At 40.0% G+C, this 21,638-nt stretch overlaps 1 pseudogene; it reads right to left on the bottom strand.

The window, feature by feature from the left end:
• Positions 1 to 400: 400 nt before the first annotated feature.
• LOC101912242 (aprataxin and PNK-like factor) lies at positions 401 to 19,648 on the bottom strand (annotated as a pseudogene).
• Positions 19,649 to 21,638: the final 1,990 nt, after the last annotated feature.

The raw sequence follows: 21,638 nt of genomic DNA, 5'->3' as shown, positions 1-21,638 counted from the left end.
TAAAGGCTAGTAGCTCCTGTGAGCAGCTTAAATAGCCATTCACAGACTAATGCTGTGATACAGAATGCTTTAACTTGAGGAAGGTTATGGTCACAGAAATCACCAGACACTGTACAAAACAACAAATGGATTCTTTCTGTATGGAATAACTTCAGCGAACAGTAAGCTGCTGGCCAACAGAAGCTGATGTTCTCCAAATTTGCAACAGTTCCCCATCGTAAATGTTTGTATTTTCGACATCTACAATTTTTGAGGGAAGGTTCTGACACACAATTGGCAGAAGATGGTCCCCGCATCCAAAAGCACCCAATGCCAGCTTGCAGCAATGGCCATTTCATTTTAAGCAGAGCACATTGAACCACCCAGCTGAAAAGCTTGAGTGTATTTGGATGTCTGTCTCCAACTGCCATTGGGCAGATGTTCCCAGGGGAGCCAGAGCCACACAAGAATAATTCCCCTGCAGAATTTCCAGATTGTGTCCAAGAAGGTGCCAAATTCACACAGCTCCAGTCACCTGTCCTGAAACACATAAAACTTTTTAACTTACTTTCTTGAAAGCTCAGGCATGCTGTGAACACATGGAAGACAAGATCCTTCAGTAGTCTTTAGAAATCACAGAGACACAGGCAGATGTTTTTCCCGCAGTATGTTGCAAGATTAAATGTGCAAAAATACAGTCATCAAGACTTCAGCTTTGTTGTGGACTGAACACAATTCCAGTGAGGTACAGGCATGGAAAGAGGTCCTACTGTAATTACAGCAAATACACCATAACCATTGTTTAGACTACCAAGTCGTTTCATACACTGATATACTGTTCTGAAGTGATTTACACATTCTCTATTTAACTCCTGCACAGCAAGAGAATCAAAGAAATGACAGCGAAGAGGAAAGCCGGTAGCACTGCACTAACTCAAAAGAACATTAAAAAAAATTTAGACAAACTCCCCAGCAATGGCCAAGAATTAGTCTGCGATACTGCAGGTGTGCAGTGTAACTCCCCTTCATCCAACACAGTATAATACTGTGCTTCAGCAAAAGAAAAGGCTTTCCTAATGCCAGTATTTCTTTCAAGCACAGGAAGATGAAGCATTAACAACCTTTACAATTGTATTTCAAACTATGAAACACCAATGGTGTTGCATAAGAAATAGATGAGGAGAAAAAAAAAATCACAAAAAAGTTTCAGAGCTCAGTCCTCTGGCTCCACCACTTCATAAAACAAAAAACCGCATATGGAATAGAAAGGCATTGCTGAATCCCCTCACCCCCATTAAAATCCTCTTGCAGTGCCTACTTCACTGAGGAAAAAGCAGCTTTCAAAGCAATTCCCCTCCTTACACATCCATGTTTTAACATAACCAGCTTGGGCATTTGTAGTGTTGTCCCCATGTGGCTACTTTTTTGCTTCTAACAAATCTAGATGCTTCTTGCAAAAGCGTTTCAACATCTTCATTATCTTTGTCTTCTGAACTTGGTTCCCAGTCAGAGTCTTTGTCGGTAGGTTCGCACTCCTCTTCCTCATCATCTCTAAAGCTGTCATTAAGGTCATAATCATTTGGTTCGTCACCATTGACACCATCTTTCTCCACAGCCCTTTTTCCTCTAGGGACAAAAATGTCATATATTCATGAATAATAAATACAGAACTAAAGAGACCTTGCAGGGGCCATCTAGTTATCCTCTCTCCTCAGCAGGAGAAAGGTTCAGCTAAAGCACTCTATCCAATGCTGACAATTTTGTGTTTAATTTTCAAGACTCTCATGAAAAGCTGTACCATCCCTCTCTGACCACTACTGCAAGGCTTACCAGTCTGATCAATTAAGAAAGTTCTCCTTAGTGGCTTTTCTTCCAGTACTTGGAGGACAGTTACCAGGCCTCTTCTGATAACATCTTCTGATATCAGAAGAAAACAGTATCAGATAACGTCTTCTGGCAACTCTCCTTTCCTGAAGGAGTGGCATACACAATTTTCCTGGTCATCTTTCTGCTACTTCTCTATCTAAACAAGGCATCTTTCTTGCCATTTAGCCCCTAGCTCTTTCTAGACAGCTATTCTGACCCTAAATTTTCTGCCGTCACCCATCCATATTTACTTAGGGCTATTTTATACTCTTGCTCTTTGGAATCTGACATGGCTTTGAATTCCCATTCACTTCTTTCTGAGCTTCAGGTGAGCAAGGAGAATCTGCTAGATCACTCACCTCCTATGTTCTCAACTTGGATCTGTGCTGAGTAGTCTGTGCTTCCTTTCTGAACACAGGTTAAGGAAACAACAAATGCTGAACACTTCTTTCCTGAGCTGGATGCAGGCTACCCGTTTCCTAGTTCAGTCTATTGCACTGCTGTCCAATCTGCTGCCTGTCCATCTTCTGCACAACTTACACTTTGTGATTAAATTGCCTTCTGTCTTCACAGTATGTCACAATACTATGTATTGGCAGGAATCAAAGACTTGGGAACCTCTATTCACAAGAAATGGATGCTGCTCGCCACATGTTCCTAAACTTTTTTAGGCAGCTTGTCTTGCAGTAGTCTTTTAATTGCTCAAATATGTTGGCATATTTAAACCAATTCCCAGAGACAGGGAAATCCTGATTTTTGAAGAAGCCTTATCTACCTGCCTTGGTAGCATCGATGCAAAGTTGCTGCCATAGCAGCATTGCCTTCTCCTTTTACTTATCGGTAGTTGAGAACCTTTAACAAGTTTATTTTGGACTTTGGCAGATGTGCACGACCATTGCTCTACCAGCCTACGCTACCTCCCTTTTTCTTACAGGCCCACAATTCCCAACTAGCCACAGTCTGTTAATATTCCAGCCCTTAAGTCATACGCCTGAGTAAAGCTGTATTTGTTCCTTTTCTTCCCAGCCTCCAGTTTCTGCATTCTTATCTCATCTGGAGATAACCTGTCAATGATCTCGTACAAGTTATTTATTTGTTGAGCAGGTCTTATAATCTTTTATATGAAACTAGAAACTTGTCTTTTCTTCTCAGCTACAGAACCAAGTCCAAATCATCCATGTTTATATTAACTTCAAGTATTTCTTAGCAGCTTCTTGAAACCTCAGGTCAGAGCTCCAGACACTCAAGCTACGCGTGTGGTGAACAAGCGAGAACACCAGTATCTGGTGTAGTCAGATCACATCCTCTGTCAGTTACATTTTTCTGCTAGTGGGAATGTTACTATTCCAGAATTATCTTAGGGTCTGATTAACATTTTATACTCTATAGCAATTTTCACCCAAGGTTTTCAAAAGCATTTACAGCAGCAGTCAAGTTCCTCAAAGATACACAATTTTACGGGTGAACTGTGCTACAGAGGCACCGAATGACTTCCTAGAATAAAGTCAGCCATGCATGACACAGCCAATACTACAACTGAGAAATACCCTACGGGTAGCAATCTATACTGTGCACCACCTAGCAGAAAATCCTGAAAATGTCAACTGCCAATTTCAGCTGTAATCCCATATGATGCTTGCTAGTTTACTGTTTACCAGGCTTTAGAGGAAAGTAATCATGCCCATGTTTACACATAACAGCAGAATTTCTTCTAAGAATCACGGACTATGGTCGTGCAGAAGGAATTACGTCTCGGAGGGAGAGCTCGAAACAAAGATGCTAAATACATTCAGAACAAAATCTCTTTTCTCAGCTTAAGCCTGTGAGAATAATAAGCCAAAGACCTGCTTAGCAAAGAAAAGCTGCTCTTCACTTTCACAGCACTGCAGGGGGTATTTTACAACAGAAATAGGAATTCTGGAAAAATACTGATTACTTCCATATTTTTCCTACAAATGTACGAGGAGCATACAATATTTTTCATCCACCAATGCTTTTAGACTTCAGCAGCGAATGATACGCTTTCTTCCATGTCTTCCCACTCCATCTCTTTCTGCTATAGTTGAATTTAGCTCCACAGCCCCTGAAACTGCTCTTTAAACACAATTCTGCCTTTCCCCTAGTACCATATTTACAAAGATGACCTTGAAACATTCCCTGAAAGTATCTCCTTCATGTGGGGAGAAAAAGCTTGCTGACCACCCCTTTACAAAGGGTTCTGTTTGGAAGTGACCTGATCAGCTTGCTAGAAAACGTACACAGAAGTATGTAGGAGAATTATGCATAGTCCATAGCCACAGCAGATCATTCATCCAAGTAGCAACAAGGTACTGAGGTCATTCAGTAGTGACAATGTAATGACAACATAACTCTAGCCTTTCTCCAGTATTTTTCCTTCTTCCCATACAGTTATTCGCCCAGTGATTAGCCTTAGACTATTTCTCAGAAAATAGACCACATTCTCTATAGGCAATTTGCAATCCATCTCTATAGGCAATTTGCAATCCATCTCATAGCAGTTAGACTAATGATGTTAAAAACTAAACATGGCAAGTACCAGTGGAGTTTCAGTGCACTTGAACAGAAATTAATCCTGCTGTGCTTAACAGTGCAGTTGTGCCAAACAGCACAAAATAAAGGCTAATGGAACCCTGCCTGTGTGATCTTGCATGGCTCGGTATGACCACCTCAGATGTGAGCTTGCTGAGTGTAACCTTTTACAAGCATTGCCCTCAAGAGAACTAAGCAAGCCAGTCAACAAGATTTGGGATGGGGGGTGGGGGGTGGGTGGGGGGGAGGGGATTAAAAGAAATCATGAAATATGAACAGAACTTTAATTAATGAATTCCCTTCTTCCCACTGTGTGTGGAATATCAGGTTTTTTCCCTGGTTTGTTCTTAAGGAAGAGGAGTTGAATTTAACAGACTGAATTTCACTTCTGTGTCAAAGTTTTACATGTTTACAAAAGAAGCACTTTTCCATCCATAGCCATGCCTGGCTGACCACCTGCCATGAGCTGCACACACAGGATCTACAATTCCGGTAAGGAAGGTGTTCTTATGAAAGACACAGCAGCAATTTAAAACCTTCAAGATTAGCTTTAAACTTCAGATATGCACACAGTCCAGCTTGCTTCGTTATTAAAATCTTAACTGCTCGCTGCACTTACAACGGTGCTAACAATTCTGGCCACGCTGTAACACACATTTCTGCAAGGGAGCGGTGATCAAGATGGGGCTTGTACTTGCATCATGGGATGTGGCAAAGCATACAGCTAACAAATATGCCTCAGAATATGCTAGTGCACAGATACAACCATATCAAGCATTCAGTGACAAAAAAAGTACACACATATATGATGAAGGAAATGGGATGGGAAAGACATTTCTCAGTGGAAAGTAGGTCACAGAACAGAATGGGGGCCAAAACACTTTGTCTAGAAAACTACAGCTATTTGCACTTCAATTTACTTTCTCTAGAAGGCAGATCTTTCTATTTTGAAGATTTCTTTAGGAAATGCCCAACCACACCTTGGTGATCTCAAAGAAGACAAGTCAGTTCCCACTTCCACTCAAGATGCAGCAGTTCCACATCCTCATGCCTTGTTCAGGCCAGTGAAAGTAAAGACGGCATATCATCAGGCTTTCAGACTGCTCTTCAAAGCTCACTTTTAAATTATTTTAGAAATAACAGGAAGCTTCACATTTGGAAGCTGAAACTGAGACACAAAATATGCCTGGAAACCAGACCTAAAGGATACTTAAAACTGGAGCCCATGCACCTGCAACATGTAAGTTAATATTATTGGCAGTAGCAAAGCAAGCTAGGTGTACTACTGGTAAATGGAAGAGATATTCGTACACAGTATTACAGGTTACATTATCAAGAGAGACTACAGCTTGCCTGTGATACTACATAATCCTCACTGATGTCTAGAAACTAAAGTTCGAAGGATACGTATGTAGTTCACAGGGAACGCTGCCCCCAGCTGAAAGGCATTACCCTTCTTCTACACTTTAGTCCTAACAAGTCTGTAACATCAATACCTCAGAGTAAATATAAGAAAAGCTCATCACCACATGCACAGGTATAATTTGAAAGTTATTTAGAGGTCAATGCAATGCAGAAGGAATATCTCAATGTTTCAAGAGCAATCAGTCTTCATGGGGTAACCTTAACTAGCTGTGGATGAACTATTGGCTCCTTTCATCCTATTATGAACCCTATTCAAGGAAGGAAGAATTGTTTTGGTCACACATGTCTGTCCTTAAAACATTTGGTTTTTTGCTGCCTGCTTCCAGGGAAGTACAGGTGTGCTCAGCCAGGACGCCTGGCACAAATTCAATTCCAGCACTATTACTTGTAAAAAAGGAAGCAGAGTTTTATTAAAATAATGGCTACCTTCTCCTCAGGTATTATCAAGCATCTCTAGCACTAATAAATGCTCCAAAACCAAAGCAGATTGGTTGCATCCCATGCTGATGGGCCCATTCATAACATCAGAATATATCATTTTTTGAAGTTTGTTGTCGTGTTCCTCTTTCAGTTACTAAAGAAAGAAATGTTACTAGCCAGGACAGCGTACAACCTAGCAATAAGGGTTATTCGGAAAGGTCGCTACAACAGAAGTCTGACTTATTAAAAGAAATGCTGCAATGGTTGTACTGTATTTACAAGTGTAAAAACTACTCTGCTACCCCCAAAAGACCTTTTTTTGCACTAAATGATTCTTGAAAGATTACGCAGATGAACAGTTCTTACAATTAGGAACCATGCCACCTGTAGACAAATGTCATCAATACTGGTTGGGGTTTTTAAAGCAGACAATTGCAGGATTTCAAAGCATTTAAATATTTTATACCATTGTTTCCATAAATGCAATTTCTTCTTAATAACCATAGAATCATAGAATGGTTTGGGTTGGAAGGAACCTTAAACGTCATGCAGTTCCACCCCCCCTGCCATGGGCAGGGAGAATGTCATAATCCTGATTTTTTAAAGTAAAATGCATTATCATTACATTTCCATAACTGTTCTGCTCTAAAGTATTGTTCTTTGCATTGGAATTAAATCGAAAAAAAAACTTCCAAGTCCAATAACTAAGAAAAAGCACAAAAAAATGCAAAGTATATCTTTGAATTCTCTAAGAACAGACAAAATGTAAACAGTACATTCCCCTCTGTTTTTCAAGAAGTCTAGTTACTGGAATATAAAAATATTTTTAGAATATAAGCTCAGAATCAGTTTTAATTATATTCCCTCCAAGCCTCAACAGAACATACATGCTATGGGGATGGGAAAAAAAGCTGTAGAAATAATTTACTGCAGTATCCATTTGAAATGTTGAGAAATACTTCAGTATATTCCCTGTTTTCACTGTAATACTCCAGCTCCAAATGGAGGAAGCAGAAGAGGGAGATCTGGTAAGACCACACTATACCATGCTTAGTTTTCAAGAAAACCTGTTAAACTCATGAAAATAGCCACTTGCCACCTGGCATTTTTGTCAAATCCTAAGATACAAAGCATACAAACTACGTCAATGGTGTCTGACCCAGACCATCTTTTTTCAGTTGAAAAACTTTTGAAAAAGTGAATGTAAGTGTGCAGCGGCCAAGCAGCCTTACCTTCCTTATCACAGACAATGGCAACACCTCATGCTTACGAAGAGCAAGGGTACAGGGCAATACAGAGCAAGCTGGAAATGCAGCGTTACTCACTCAGTGAAAGCATTTTATTCCAAGGTTTTGGCATCCATTACTGGGTTTGGGGGTCATTGTCGTCCCGTCCCCGTCCTCCTTTGAGCTATACTGAACAATTCAGCTTACCTGGAGGTGCTCTGTGCTTGTATTCTATCTTATGCTGTGGATTCTTCCTGCAAAGAAGAAAACAGTATAAGCTTGATTTGCCACCTTGTTCCACGCTTAACAAGAACCTAACAAGTTCCCAGAACTCCTTTGTATTTTGTGAATAATTTTCATTTCTTTTTAAAATAAAATTCTGTGACCAGTGCCTTACTGCAGTGTCTCAGCTTACACAATGTAGGGTGAAAAAAAAAAAAAAGTTCAATAAGAGTTCCTTTTGTTTCAGCCTTATAAAAAAAAAAAAAGACAGCTGATCAAAACCAAGAGATGAGATAGTTTCCAAATTTGTAAGATGAGATGCATTTGTTCAGCATAATAAGAACGGATTCAATTATTTACTCTCACTAAAACCAAAACCAGAACATAACCTCTGGTGCATAAAGTGCAATGCACACATAGTGCATCACAAGTCTGAGATACCCAGGCATAACTTCTATATTCTGCAACATAAGGCTACAGATCAAATAGTTTGGGAAAATTAAAGAATTTGGAAAGAATCGCTTGTCTCAAAGTATCACAGGGAAAGGCCACAGAAGGATTGTTAAAGAGAGATCACTCATTTCTGCAATATGCTGCTGCAATCCAGAAAGTTCAATATACAAGTGTGTATGTCTTCTATTAAAAAACAGCATCAATGCAATGAAAATAAAAAAAATTAAAGTCAACTTACTCTTGGATCTGCAATAAATGCTCACCTCATTCAGGCTGTGATCCAGGTCATGAACACACTGATTTATGCTATCCCCCCAAGCAGTTATCCAATGCTATTCTAAAGGTTTATCTTGCTCCCACTTACACTATGCTGATCTGTTGTGTTAGTGTAATAGAGGCTTTATTCAAGGCCGCATGTAAAAATAGTTTCAGCTTAATTTACTTCTGTGCAGAAAATTTTTAAAAATTCTAACTTTGGAAGCAAACTGTTTCAAGTTGCCCTAATTTCTGCTTCTGAAAAGAAGCAACAATTAAAGCCCACTATTTAAGAATGACATACCATGCAACATTGCTTGAAACACAAGATTAATTTCTGTAACTGCAGAACTTTTTGAATATTTCACGAAATACCCTTGCTGTGAAGACTGCCTTGTAAAACTAGTTTATTTATGTTTTCTTATTCTTCAAAAACACAATGCTCTTCAGTAGAAAAAAATTATTTTTATGTCAAATAACTTGTGACAAATTCACATACTTCAAGTTGATTTAGTTTTATAGCTACTGCTGTCCCAAAGTACATGACATGTGCATTAGAAGGGATACTTATCTGAATAAAACCATGCAAGTACAGCTTTCTATTAAATACACTGTACTGAAACAAAAACAGTTGCCTAATTCAATGTTCTGCAAGTATTGTCAGCATCAGAGCATTTGATTCCCAACTCAAGGCACAGCATTTAGATCACACAATTATGTATTCAAGTATTAGCCAGCAGATAAAGGCAACAAAAATAACATGAAAACCCTACAAATGACACCTGATGCTTTGTGGAAAGAATTATCATTTCTTTGTGGGTGCCTCCTTTCTTCTACCCCAAAAAGAATGAAACACTGATTAATAAATGATCAACTAAGCACAGGAGTTGTCTTACCTGCAGGGAGAGACAGTTTTAGTGTTGGACAGTGTCCGTTGTACTCCTGAAAAGTATATGATGACCGGTATAAACCTAGATTTCTCACCCTGATATGAGAAATTAATCTCACAGATGGTTTTTGAGAAAAGAAACGCTTCTTCTGCATTAGTTGAACATAAGATGGCTTTTTCTTAAAAGCTACTCTCATTTTGTTACACTTTATAAGGAGCACACTCTTTAGGATCATCCTGCTTCCAGGGAGAGAGAGAAAATGTTTCTGCTCAAGCACAATCTTTAACAGCAGCTGTTAGTTTCAATATGCCCCCACAGAAGGGCTGTTGCCTCAAAATATATCCTTTTGTCCACTGCATCAATTACAAATCAGTCATTAAACTCTGCTAAATACAGGTGTAAAACCTAGATATTGAGAAACAAATGGAACAAAAGGATCTTTTGAAGAAAATCGACAGCTGCTAAAAGAAACAGGAGTCAGCCATAAACTGGATTTTCTTGCTGGTACCTAAATTATGCTTTCTAACAAATCAAATACTGACTAAGATAGAGGCTTTGTACAAAATCTCAACAAATATTTTGTCAAAATCTAAACTAAAAGTTACATATCAAGAACAACACATAACAATAAATTATTGTTTCTATACAAGAAGAACAGTTTACTACAGGTTGAAAAATAAAAAAGTTTTGATCTCTAGGCCACTGAACAAGTTCAAAAAATCAAGGCTTCATGTTTACCAGTTGAAATCACAAATATTTTGCACAGACCATGGTGCCATAAAGGTAGCAATCTGTCCACAGTAAATTTGGAAGGCCACAGTCAAGATTTAACATCACTATCCTATTGTCATTTTGCAACTCCAGGGGAGAACATTCTTAACCTGTAAAACAAGAAAAGCCATTTTATACAGTGCTTCTTACCTAAAACAAGCCGTTCCATACGGACATTCAGGACAGTTATCATTGTTATCCTGAGTTACGATCGCTGTTTCATGATTGTCATTGTCATTAGGGAGACTGAACTGCTGAACTGAACTGCTGAAAGTGAACGGGATTCTTCCTGCAAAAGACAAATATAGATCAAGAACTGACTATTCCATTTAAACAGAAGAAGTGGAGGTAAGAAAGGTGTTACTGAATCAGTGACAACTCATTTTTTGGTGGTTACAGAAAGAGAAGCTTTTAATGTTTAACTTGATGCAGCATGTAAGACCTGCTTTCAGGATAACAGAAGAAAAGTTTTGTTTCAGCACATGCCACAAGAGGTTAAAACGTGAATTCTCATATCTGCCATCATCAGCTTTAAGTTTCAGACCTCCAACACATACACTACTGATATAGTCCTATAGCATGAATCTTGCTCAGTGGCTTGCTCCGTCATGACTCCCTCTGGAGTTACCAAGTGCTACACAAACCTCTCGCAAAGTCTGAGCTCAAGCTGCAAGGGCCAACCCATGGCAGCCAAGCAACTGCAGTCCTGAAGCCTTCCCACGCTCTCTGGTGATCACCTGTGAGCTTCAGGCTGGATGTCTCAATCATTACTTCTGTTCCGTATGCAAGTTACTACTCACTTGAACACTTCAAATGCCAGCGTATTATTCCAGAGGGATGAAGTGCTGGGGCCTGAGCAACAGGCCCTGAGCCAAAGCTGACCTCCAGATGAACCCAACAACCCAGCGTTAAATGTATGTATTTAGAATCCAATCATTAGCAAAATATGCATGATCATTAGTGAACTATGTATGGCCATTAGCAAAAGATGTATCTTAGATAAACTATAATCACGAGAGAAGAGACAGCACATCCTTCCTTGCTTAGAGGCAGGCAGTCAAAGCCATGAGTCCAGCTGTTTGGCCTCGTCTGGAAACCAGTGGTTAAAATCCAGTCGATAAAGGGAACTCCCTCAGTTCCTCCCCAACCCCTGGCCAGGCTTTGGTGGCATCTGACAGGAGAGTGAAACCAGATGTTTCCACATTTGGAATTATGTGAGCTTGTTTGTTCAATAGTATAAAAGCTGGACCCTCTTGCAGCAACGTTGCAGACCTCACCTACCAGGAGATGCCCTGAGTAGGACTTTCCAGCTGCCAGGACAGGCTCTCCAGATCCTCATGCAACAGGGCCTCCCCAGAGACTGCAGATCTGGAGGACAGCAACAGATCTGGAGCATGGCAACGTATTAGGGCAACGGGTGATGTATCTTTCTGAACCACTACAGCTAACTGTGAATAGTAATGATTAAGTGCATTGCCTTGCTTATCTGTTTTATTGTTTGAATCAGGGTATCGTAGGCTAATCCTTCTGTATGTGCATATTGCCTTATTTTCTGCATTAATTTGAAACAAACAGTACATCAAGGGTATTTTCTGTATTGGTGTCTGTGTGCTATCTATTGACCCTGTCAATTGGCAAAACAATGGAGCAGTCTCCTGGACGATACATTGATTATGCTCTCAGGTTTGCCTTGGCTACTGTGGCATTTTATTTGAAATACCAAATCACAATGATGACATGAAGTTGTATCGTAATACATAACTCTGTGTGTAGCTGAGCCACACCAATGTTAGTGATGAGAGCACGTTACCAGCATCCATGACTTTCTGCTCTACAACACTTAGTCGAATCCAGGGTGAGCAAGTAGTGAATACACATATGTGAATAATTCAAAGAACTTCTCTACTGCTTCTAGGCAACAGGTTTGCATACACACCATACAAGACAAGGCAGCTATAAACAACATCACTTAGTGAAGAAGTGATGTTAAAAAGAACACAGAAAAATACATTATGACTTCAGGAGAAATTTATGGGGTAGATCAAGACACTACAAAAAATTATGTCATAATGAACATACTGTACTAAAAGCAAATCTACTTTTTCCCTCTGATTTGTTTCAGAGACACTTTTTTCCAAGCATATTTGAAAGCAAGAAATGTGAGATGTTTTAATAAATGATTTTCCAAAAGATATACATATACTTCAGTGATTTACCACTAATTCCTAGTATACATAATCAACATGTTTGTGCAAATTGTAAAAGTGAACTGCTTGCCTCAAGCAAGAGAAATGATAACTTTAAACTGCAGAGTGATTACTGCTGTAATTTGTACTTGTTACAGCTGCATTTAGAAACACAAAGTCAGAAACATGTATGCAGCTAGCTACATACACAGCAGCTTCCTCACTGACCACAGGCATTCTTTCCTTTAAATCCACAGCGGCCTCTTATGAACTTTATAGGGAACAGTCAGGATTATTTTCAGCATTTCAACTAATGCCATAAGAAAAAAAAAACTTCTGTTACAGCTTTTGCAAAATGATTACTTAAGCACCGTGAGCCCTACTAACCATTCAGGCCTCCTTTCAGGCACCAAAACCGGATTAGATATTTAGTATTAATACTTTAAATCTCCATTTGCCCAGTACCTTTCACTCAGGAAACTCCGCAAGCAAGCTACAGATGAAACTCTTCCAGGAGTTACATCAGAGATCCAGTGTCCCTTAGACTTATTTACACAGGTGACAGACGCCTCCTTCTGGTCTTTTCTGTTGATTTCTGCAGACTGTAGGGTAAGTAAATACTGTTTCACTAGACATCATTGCAAGGCTGCATTTAGAGTCTTTTATTCTACGACAAGTTCTCAGAAAACATCACTTCTTAGGCCACGTTCAGGCTGGCTGCCTACTTCTTTTGCCATTTAAAAATAAATGGGATGAAAACAAGTCATTTTAGAGGCTACTTGCTTTGTTTTCTAAATGCACAGAGCTATCTTACTAGCAATATTAGCCAGAATTTGAGTTCAGTCATTTGAAACACAATTCATCTTCTCAAAGGGACACAGAAGCAGCTAATGCTCTGTGAAATCATTTTAATACTTACTCCTACAATAAGATACATGTAGCATCATAGTCATGAAGGAAAGAAGGCCTAAGAGCTGTCAGTCAGCTAACCTATTCTGTTTTAGGGGATAGCCAGTTCCTTTCATAAATTTACTTCAAAAGCTATTTGGCCAATACCAAAGAGCCCTTATTGCAGGAGAGAAAAAAGGAAAAAGGAAAAAAAAAAAAGAAAAAAAGAAAAAAAAAAGAATAAAGAAAAGAGAAAAAAGAGAGAAAATAAAAAAAGGGAAAAAATAAAAAATAAAAAAGCAGTATAGGAGGAAGCAGCAAGAGAAAGGGAAGGGTCCTGATGTATGCTCCCTATCACTGGGCTTCAGGACTCTTTGGGCCAGTGGATGATGCTCCTCAAATTATACATTACCTGTGAAGCACCTTAAACATGTCCTACCTCAGATGCTCAGGACTAGTAAAAACATCACAGTTTATCTTACCTTTATGTGGATAATTTATACTTACTCCATTTCTAGATGTTGTGCAACAATATCCAGCAAAATAATAGAAGCAGAGAAGTGCATAGCTAATATTAAGCAAACATTACCCCTTCTTGCAAAAATCTTCCTTTTATTAAGAGTTTGGTTTGTTTGAGGGTTGTTTGGGGTTTTTTTTGAATACAAGAGATCTGATTTGTAAGAGCACAGCACCTCTCATGCTGGAAGCTGCACTCCAAAGTTAGTTTTACAACAAAACCTTGCTGCACAGGAATATGTTATTAATTTGATCAAAACAAAATCATTAAGCTTTACTTGCACAAAAATCAACCAATTAAAAGCCTATTTTAAGAAGAAAGTTTTAGGAGAGTTGCCTTCTCATACGCAGAAGCTCTGAATTTGTGTACTTGCACTTTGTGATGCAGAAAATTATGCAAATAAAAATTACGCAAGTAGAACTTACAAAGTTCTTCAGAATCAATGCAGTTATCTCAAGCAGTAGCTGAGTATTGCTCAGTGAAATATTCAAGACAGTTTTCATCTATGCAGCTCCCCAAAAAAGCTCCATCTTAAAAGCTTTTCCTAAAGCAAATTTAAGTGGTAAGGTCAGAATCCCTGGCTCTTCATAATCACATGCAGGAGACCCCTGCCATCTCAAGGGCTTATTTTCTCAGCCTACTAAGAAACTGGTAGGGAAAACATAATGACTTACCAGCACTGGTTATAAAGCCATAGAATTCAAGCCTGAAGTTATGCCACAAGTGTGTGTAAGATGTTTATAAGTTCTAAATTGTAAGTCTTATTAGAAAACAGGTCTCATAAAAAGACAGATGCAAGTCTGTAGCTGTCGGATTTACAAGCTGAAGGTGAAATGAAAAATACTTCTTTCCATAAACAAAGAGCACAGTAATTAGAAGAATGCACATACAAATCCAAAGGCTGGTTGAGCATGCCCTGTTTTGACAGTTATAGGAAAGATTCACACACACCCAGTCAGCACAGAATTGTATCACAGGCTAGCCAAAGAATAGAATTGTGGATGAAAATTGTGAATTACAGTTTCAGAGATGAGAGTTCAGCTGTACCACACCCCTACTATGCAATTTGAAATGGGGGGGGTGGGTTTGGATTTGTTTTTATTTTTAACTCCCTATTCTTCTAACTTCTGAAAAACAAGCAGCAGACAAGAAAATGAGCACAAGACATTATTCAAAGAGTAAGTTCCTCGACAATCAATATAGTCAGATATAACATACACAGAGCACTTGCCTCCTAGTGGTAACAGCAGTTTCTTTCGATTTGGTAAAAGCTTCAGACTACCACAGGAAGAGCAGGAAGAGAATCTCACACTGACGGAGGATAATAAGAAGAGTCTCTGCAGCGAGAAGTGTGAATCAAGCTTGATTCTTTCAAAAGCAGTGTTTTCAAATTCATAAATGAGCTATGGGTTACAAAGTTATTCCCTAAACGTTTCAGCTATGTGTTAGTCTAATAAAATCAACTAAACTAACATTTCATCTTTTCAATTTGTGCTGTTCTACCAGGCACCTACCAAAGGTGCCTGTCATATACAGAAGACAAGTATCTCTTAATAGGAGTTTACAAAATACAGATTAGAAAACTGAAGAGCATTTAGTTATTGCAAAAACGACATTTTATGAATATGAAACCTCACCTAGAAAGAACACTGTAAGGAAATGTTATGGTTACCAAAACAGTCCTCATTTAAGACATACACTACAGCACATAGTGCTAAAGACACCTTTCATAAGGTTAATGGAAGGACTCATTGTACTCAAAAGAGCACTCAAAACAGCTCCTCTTCCTTAGCAACTCTAAAACCCAGTTTTTCCTCAAGGAAAACACCAGACAAAGAAAAACTGAATACATTATCAACGTGTTTCTTCAGAGTGTCCATTCACATCACACTTCTGTACATTTTGGACAAAAATATGGGTAACTGCAATGGCTTGCTTTACTGCAACATAGCTATCTCATTGATGCAGAATGACTACTTGGTGGTCTTGCATTAAAAGCAAATACTAGGACAAACTATAAAGCACCTTTCTTTGCTGCAAACAAGCAGGTTTAGTCTCATCACATTTCCTGAAGATCAAAGCTGATGGTTTTGATACTTCCTATTTACAAATTCCTCCAACAAAGTACGATTTTGTTATGTGCTATTTCAGAGCATTCTTTTTTCTTATAAAGCAACACTTCCCAAAAGTACTGACGCCAAATGTTTTAGAATAAAGATCCAAGAAGAAATGTGCACATGCAGACTCCTATTCCACATGACCTCTAACTAAAACTTGCCTTCCAAAACATTAGGAATCCTTCAGCACGTCAGAGCATTAAATCAGCTTCATCCCCACAGTGGGGAAAACTTGTCTGAGCAAAATGAAAAGTAGCTGGAGGAAACTAAGGGCTGCATTTGTACTACTGGATCAGCATGCCCGATGAAGCATGTCTTCCTCATAACCATGAAGGGCAAAAATTGAGACATGTGAAAGAATGCTATGTGAAAACTGGAAGTCTGATGCGCTCAATGAACACAACAGCTTTACACAGTTATCTGCAGCAATAGGCACACCAAATATACACAAGAACCCATTTACTTGTGCTCGCTTGTTTGCTGAACAACCTAAGTTTTTACTGTTGCTCAAGCCCCTTGGGGGAAGAGGAAAAAAAATACAAAAGTAATAATAGTGATAATATTTTTTAAAAAAATAAAAATCACAGGACCCCCTGTTTCCTGGATTAGCCTTATCTTTTGTGCTTACAGTGTACCTGGATTTATGTAGTGCTCAAAACCTTCTCCTAAATGGAGTTCTTAGGTCACTGGTCACTTGCTAGCCTCAGGAGCACCTCTAGATGCCTATCTTCCCTTCAATATATTAACACATGGCATTACAGATCTTTTCTTGGCAGAAAGAACTAGCAAGAGACCAGGAACTCAGCACTGGGGTTTTGGGACTTTGCTGGAACATTTATATTGCACAAAACATTTGTACAACAGATATTTCACTGTGAATTGAGAGGATATGAGTAGCAGAAAAAAAAATTAAAAATGTCCCTCAATTGAAGTATCACCAAAGACACTGACCAGATAAGGGTTAACAGAGAGTTTATAAGTGTGACTCGTTCTGGTTTTAAGAGGGGACTGAATACTTTTTTTAAAAAAAAAAAAAAAAGAAAGTGCAGATCGGCCAAGTTACAACAAAAGTAATTCTCCATTATTTAGGCATAACAAATGATAAGTATTTAAAATATTCAGATCACAAAGCATGCAATAACTTCATCTTTCATAAAAGTTTCAGCTGCTAATAAAATAAGCCTACAGGGTCTATGTTGTTGATATGGAGAAATAATGTGAAATGGGGATAATGGACATGGATTGTGATTGTATGTGTCTGCTTAAGGAATGTGGGTATGGTGACTAGTCATGGGTGCGGTGACAACCACAGTTTTGAGGAGACACCTGCCCCTCTTCCTCTAACAAAGGGGAGACGGGGAGACGCCTGCCCCTCTTCCTCTAACAAAGGGGCTATTTAAAAGAGAATAAGAAAAGATGAGAGACGTTCAAATGCTATCTAGAGGGAGGGAGTGCTAAGTCTCCTTGCTGGAAAAGATTGGGTGGTCACAATCACCTGAAGAAGATCGGGTGGTCACAAGGACATGAATCACCTGAAGAAGATCGGATGGTCACAAGAACATGAATCACCTACAAACCTGCAAGACCACCACATTCCAGGAAACGGACTGATAAGCTAATTAACATACGAAGCGGGGTTTAGGTAACAAATATGTATAGGCGTTAATTGAATATTCATTTGTTCATTGTATAAATGTGAGATGGTTCGTCACTTCGGGTATGCACGCTTGTGGAGGAGCGATCCCCCGTGCATCTGCGCGCAATAAACATACCTACTTTATAACTTTCGAGTTATAGAGTCTAATTCCGCACGTCATTGTAATAAGTAACTAAGGGTAATTTGCTGATCAAACAAGTTAAGCAAGAGGAATGAACCCACTGTGGTGGTCTTGAGAACTTCCTGAGACATGTCCACAATGTTATCTTGCTACACCAAACATGGGAACGTCCTACTTGACAAGAAACCACGATAACAGAAGAAGCAGAGGGGCGTACCGAAGATCTCAGAAGCGACCTCGGTGAAGATAAAAAGAGCTGCTCAGCTTGCTTGAATTTGCGAGCCCTTGGTGGAGCTGCGACTCCCTGGCCGCCCAGCGCTGCTTTTGCTTTCCTACCTTAATAAATATTTAGTGAATCCATTTCGGACTCAATTTTTTAAATTCAATTATAACAATGTTGGGCATTTCAATCATTTATATCTCTTCTCCCTGCCGGTACATGTACTGTACACACAGGGGACTTTATTTCTTTTCTTTTTAAAGTGGACCTTTGTTTCTTATTTCCTAGAACACTGCATCGTTTAACTTGCTGAAGTACATCACCCGTTGTTTAGGTCATATTGGCAATTAGCAAAACATCCAGATTCCTCCTTTTATACTTTTAAAATTCTTGTTATGCCATTGGTTTCTCATCAGTCCCTGTTTGCCAAAAGGTTTTTTTCAAATCAAAGCTTGTAATGACTTTACTGTTTTCTCTTCTGTAGCTAATACAGTACTTCTTAATAACAAGCTAGCTTAGGATGGGTTTATTTTTGCTTTACCTGTAACAGCCTGTTCCATACACTCAAGGTGTCCTCTCATGCTTGTTCTGTTTGGAGCTTTCTGAAGTATCTGCACTTCTGGTTGAATCAGAAGTCTGTCTTGTAATCCAGATTTGCATCAGGCTCAAGAATCCCTTCCTGGGCACCAAAAGATCAGGAAGTCCTGCCCCAGTGAGTTTGTTGCCTTGTAGAACCAGTAATCTGCTCTTTGTTTTTTGTTTCCTTGATTCTATTTCCTTTACTGGAGATCTGACCTACTCTTTTAGACAATTTACTATGCCGCTGCCTATCTTTTTTTTTTTTTTCCCCAGAGAACTTCCAAGGTTTTTTGTTCCAGTCTTGCCATTCCCTTCCATGTTTCTCATGGTATTCTCAGGAGGAAATTCCAGATGCATTCTGTGGAACCAGGTTACATTTTGAAAGACCTGAAAATGTACACTCTTCAGAATTAAAAGCTTTAAAGTCAAACTCTGCCTCATCATTCCTCTTTTCAAAGTGAGAGAATCACAGAAGAGCCCAGGCTGGAAAAGACCTTGATATAGATTAAAACCAGCCCCGGGGACAGAGTGGGCAGTAAGGAAGGGCTAATCGTTAGCCAGCAGATGTGTCACACTTGAACAAAAGGTTAGATACTTGAACAAAAGGTTAGGTGATGGATGAGGTGTAAAGAATTCTAGTAGATAACAGAAACTAAACAACAGACTGCTAATGTATGCAAAGGTAAGCAGGAACTCTAGGCAACTGCCCAAGAAGATGAAAAGTACATCTTGAAGAGGCACCAGAGGGAGGAGGTTATAATAATGAATTTTTGGAAACCTTACGTATATGCATGACTTTGTATAATAAATAATCGTCGGCTTGTTGAAAGAGTGTGCAAACTGGGAGGAGCAATCCCCTTGCACCTGACGCCGTAATAAACATACCTCTTTGTAACTCCCCTCATGTTGTAGAGTTCGGTTCTGCACATCAGTTTGGCGACCCAGGTGGGACCCTCTCTGTCCGGCTGCAGAACCTGCTTGAGGATGGGACTCCTCTGGGTGCCCCCAAGATTTCTCGGGAGGACTCCCCTACTCACCCAGATCACCGCGGGGACCAACAGGGACCATCATCAGCAGACCAGGTATGTTGCAGTTGGGTTGGGGATACCTGTAAGTCGTGAGGAGATGTCCTACATGAGGTAAAGAGCGCTGGTGCTCGCCCCTGGAAAGGCTGGGGGTGGGAATTTGGGTGCTCTCCTTTCTGTGGTAGCGGGAAGGGGCCTCCTGAGGAGTAACAGGTTTTCTCTGGAGGGGTGTGTTTTGGCCGTGGTAACTTGCGTTCTCTTTGAGAATGTGTTTTGGCCATTTTGTCATCTGTTGTAAAATTCAGTACCGGGTATTATTTGAGACCTCTTATTGATATTTGATGTTCTGGAATGGCATAACAGTGTTTGAGGTCGGAATGTCCCTCATAAAATGGTATTGTTGCTATCTATCTGAGTGAGCAGTGAGTGTGTAACGGGCCCTTTTCTGCGAGTGTTTTGTGCAACTGAGATGTAGTTCAGCTATGAAGCTAGTGCTGAAACCTGCAACTTGTAATATTTTTTATTATTTACTGTATTGTATAAAGTTGAAATGGGAGGTCAACAGAGTGGGGAAATAGTGAATGTGAGCCCTTTCGGTTGTGGCTCACTGGAAGAATATAGGAGGACCGCTGGGTGGGAGTGTGAATAAGAAAACATTGATAAAATATTATAATCAATGGTGGCCTTTACATATCTTAGAAGATCAGGAAATTGTAATACCTTGCTACAGTTAATGTTATTTTTAAGATGACAAGGGAAATGGGATGAAGTAATGTATGCAGATATGTTTTGCACATTGAGAAGCTATACAGAGTGTGGCAGGAGGGTGGGATTAATATACCACCTGATCCTTTGATTATGGCTCTAGAAAAGGATCGGGAAAAATGAGACCAAAACTAGAAAGATGTTCTTGCTGAAGTTTTTTGTGCAATATATGATTGCTGTGTTTACATTGTAAAGACAGAGAGAGCCTTAGGCTGTGGCTCCTCCAGTGGTGAAGCACGTTGTGAGATAAAAACTTGCGCTAATGTAGGACCTGAAGCGGGGGTGGGTGCGGGGGTGGGTGGGGGTGGGGGTAGTCAAGGACCCCAGGGAAGGGTTAAAGTCTTGGGGTGAGTTTGTACAAACCCCCATACCCGCTGGGAGGTGCGGCTGAGCCATGCTGGACGCATGGCAGGCTGTTTGCTGTTTGCCTGCAAAGGCACCATAGGTAAGGACACAGACTTAAAGCAACAAGGAGCAGATTTGCATTCAGGGTACGAAAGGGTTAAAGCAGAGGTGCTGTTGCAGAGGCAGGCACTTGTAACTGCTGCAGAGCAGGGAGAGCATCTCCTGCCCCGAATCCTTCTGAGAGTGGGGAGGAGGGGGTTGCAGTTGCTGACACAACAGAGCTGAAGGACCCGACAATGTCATCCCAATGGCCGCAGCATTTGCAGCACAACAGGACCGGGAACTGGCCCCCAGGTAATGGGGGCGGGGGGGCGGGCGAGAATAAAGGTGAATCTTTGATGGGAGATTTAGATGCTTGGAAGTCGGTTGTGAAAGACTATCAGGACGACCCAACAGGAGTAGAAAAAGGTTTTGAGTTGATTGTTACTGGGTGATCGTGATGTAGAAAAGTTGACAGGAAGCAGCACAGCACATGCACAGCAGGTCAGAGAAGAAAAGCTGGGTCGTGCTGTAGTCACAGCTACCGCGGTGGCTTCGGGAAAAGTGATAACTGGCAGAGGGACTAACATGAGAAGAAGAGGCAGAGGCAGAGGAGGGATGTCTGGCCAAGGTGAAAGAGCAAACCCTGCCCTGCGGGCCCGGATCTGTGGGCATATTGTAGGGAAGTGGGCACTGGCAGCCAGATTGCCCAAAGCTGAAGAACCATCAGGGGGTTCCAGTGACTGGATTAGAATTAGATTGAGGGACCTGGGGAATCTGCCCTAGCAGATCCACTGGTTAAATTAAAGCTGGGGTCTAGAGAAAAACGGGGTGGAATTTTTAGTGGACACAGAAGCAACTTATTTGGTGTTAAACTTCAGTGAGGAAAGAATTTGTTACAGAGCTACTGGCCACCAGGAAAAAGCATTCTGAAACCTTTAAAGTACAAATAAGAAAATGAATAGGAATGCCAAATTCACCAAAATCTTTGTTGGGATGAGAGAGAGCATCTAGAAGTTTAGAGAAGGAGAAATGGAAGTTAAAGATGATCAATTAATTGAAATCTTGAGCTTATCTTTAATTCAACAGAAAAGTGGAAGAGAGGACCTCCCTGAAGTAAAA

The sequence above is a fragment of the Falco peregrinus genome, chromosome 6 (assembly GCF_023634155.1).
Source record: "Falco peregrinus isolate bFalPer1 chromosome 6, bFalPer1.pri, whole genome shotgun sequence".
NCBI lineage: Eukaryota > Metazoa > Chordata > Aves > Falconiformes > Falconidae > Falco > Falco peregrinus.
This window is presented reverse-complemented; position numbering and strand designations above follow the sequence as displayed.